The sequence below is a fragment of the Trachinotus anak genome, unplaced genomic scaffold, assembly GCF_046630095.1.
Source record: "Trachinotus anak isolate AG129_WGS33_773 ecotype Australia unplaced genomic scaffold, CSIRO_AGI_Tana_v1 ptg000021l, whole genome shotgun sequence".
Classification (NCBI taxonomy): Eukaryota; Metazoa; Chordata; class Actinopteri; order Carangiformes; family Carangidae; genus Trachinotus; species Trachinotus anak.
This window is the reverse complement of record NW_027273872.1, coordinates 16,907,694-16,910,369: the sequence shown is the minus strand read 5'-3', so window position 1 is coordinate 16,910,369 and position 2,676 is coordinate 16,907,694. Positions and strand designations below refer to the sequence as shown.

The window sequence follows — 2,676 nt, the reverse complement described above, 5'->3', positions numbered from 1 at the left end:
CAGTCTTAGGTCTCTTGCTCTGCCCCCGCTCCCCAGATCCTTTCCTCAGCCCCATCTACTTTTCCCTATTATTATTATTATTATTATTATTATGTTACAGTTCTGTGGAACTTGCATTATGCTGATTCCTCCTGCTCTCTTGCTCCCACCCTGACCCTGGTTCTCTTCAAGGTTTCTGTCAGTTAAATGGGAGTTTTTTTCTTGCCACTGTCACTGTCGAGTTTTTACTCATGGGGCATGTTGGGTCTTTGCAAATAATCTCAGAAAAGTACCATCTAGACCTTCTGTATATGAAAAGTTCCCTGAAATAACTTCTGTTATGATTCTGTGCTTTACAAATAAAAAATTTACTTTATAATCTAATAATGTAATGAAAATCAATAGCGTGATAACATTTGTGTGTTGGCGTTCAGGGGGGTCAGTATAATGATAGTGCTACTACTGCTACTATTTCAAATGATAATAATGATAAATAAGCCTAGCAAGTGCTGGGTGTTAATAAGCTTTTTATCCAGCACTCGAAATAAAACCAGTGACGTGTCTCATGGAAGGTGAGGCCTCGTTTGTCATAGGCCATGTGGTTTTCTGCAAAACAATACCATCAATACTCTTTCTCTTCTGTCTCAGATGATACTGTGTTTGCCCAACCCTTTGAACCTGACGTAATGAAAATTGGCATGGAAACAAAAGAATTTCTAAAATGATTGGCCAACCGAAGGATATATATATGTACGTGCAGCACACAGTCATCCTCCTCTCTTATCTTATCAAACTGCGCAAAACAAGAACAAGACAAGAACTAGAAAGAAAAACTACTCGTCCTAGCAGGGGTAGACGAAGCTTTTGAAGCAGCAAAAGTCAACAGACTTCGTAAAACTTATCGACCAGTAAGCTTTTTTACAAGTGGCTTCTTTCAGGTTTTTGTCTACCCCTGCTGGGGCGGGTTACTGGGGCAGGCCAGATCTGGTAAGCCACGACAGTTTTTAATTAATTCTTTACTTGTTTTGCAAAATGTATGGTGTTTTGTATTTATGTATTTATGTGTAAAACTGTTAAGTCTTGGTATAAACATCCAACCAAATTTAAGACAATACAAATAAAAAGCAATATGATCTTTTACTGATACTTTTTTTATCATTTATCTACTCTGTTTTTTCTGTCCAGTGTCTGCCTCCCCTAGCCATGCAAGTAAGTGGTTCCTCTAAATGTTATCAAATCTAAATGATCAGTGAAAGACAATGAGTGTTATATATAACAATTTATAACAATCTACAACACTTTAGACTCAGGTTTATATGTGCACTCTAATAGATGGAAAGAAATCTTTTTTTTTTTTCTTTTCACAAAGCCGGACAGAAGCAGACAACCCATTCATGAAATACCTAAGAAAAGAGAGATGTCATCAACAATATACAAGGAGCTACAATTCCCCTTACCCCAAAGGTAGACTCTGAGAAATGAAATGTTTTTATTCCATCTACTTATGTTAACAGGTCCAATGAAACTGGACGGAGTAGATGTGTAAACATGGTGTTCAGTAAATGCTAAATTATACGATTAAACATGAAGTAATTAGAATAATGTTTTTAATTTTAATAATGTTTTATATTAATCCAGATTTTTAACATAATCGATTTATCATCTTTATCAGTTTAGTAATAGTTAGTGGCCTTACTTTATAGTGGAATTTAATTTGTTCTGTCAACTAAAATTAATTTAACACATCCTCTATTATTTTTTGTTTTTCAGCTGACTTCATAAGTCTCTATTTAACTTATGACAAACTACTGTAAAATATGACAATTACATCAACATGTCACCACACCTTAATATTTGACAACTTATTCCCACCCAGCTTTGTGAAAACCTTCCTCAGAACTCCACAGAAAGTCTTTCTGCGCTGCTCGTTGAAGTTCACCAAAGGTTCTGGCGTTCACCATTTGAGTCTTTGCCTCTGTGGTGCCACCCCCAACAGTGGAGAAACACAGATCATGTAAGTATTAAACAGAATTTATTTAATAGTGATAATTTGCTTTGAAAGAGACATTGAATAGACATAAATTTTACAATACACAGTTTCACCACACAGTCACCAATTTATTAAGGAGCCTGTAAACAATCCATTGTGATGTATAACAACAACAACTGTGCCACAATGTCTTTGTGAATCTGATAATGTTGGACTGACTTATTTTTGACTGTTTTAGTGAGGGTAGTAATACTTTGATGTTTTTCTCCATCCTCACATCCAGCAAGGAGAGAATATTAGAAATAGTAGGATGTAATCCAACACATCATGAAGTACACTTATCATTTGATTTATCACTTCTCATTTACAGCTGAACAGTTAAACAGCATAATGTTTGGCACATTATTTTTACCTGTGGATTAAATTGAGTCTAACTTTTTTCATTATTCAGGGAAGAAGACAGGCGGCGGGAGGATGCCCCATTTGACTGGAAAAATACAATAATTATCACTAATTCTGGAAAAAAAAAAAAACCTCCCAAAATTGATTTAATATCAGCCAATTATATAAAAACTAAAATAAAACCACAAAATATTCCAGATAATCAGTGGTTGCGTTTCCTAGTATTCTATCATAAAGTACACAGCGAACCGACAAAGAACAGTCAACATGCATTAGTTGTTATTTTTTTTGAAGGTGATGAAAAG

At 35.0% G+C, this 2,676-nt stretch overlaps 1 long non-coding RNA gene across 1 annotated transcript; it reads left to right on the top strand.

Annotated features, from left to right (window-relative positions):
* Positions 1-820: 820 nt before the first annotated feature.
* On the top strand, positions 821-1,994 carry LOC139637758 (uncharacterized). Its single transcript, XR_011694678.1, has 4 exons — positions 821-966; positions 1,165-1,188; positions 1,349-1,443; positions 1,856-1,994. It is a non-coding gene; the product is annotated as an uncharacterized lncRNA (long non-coding RNA).
* Positions 1,995-2,676: the final 682 nt, after the last annotated feature.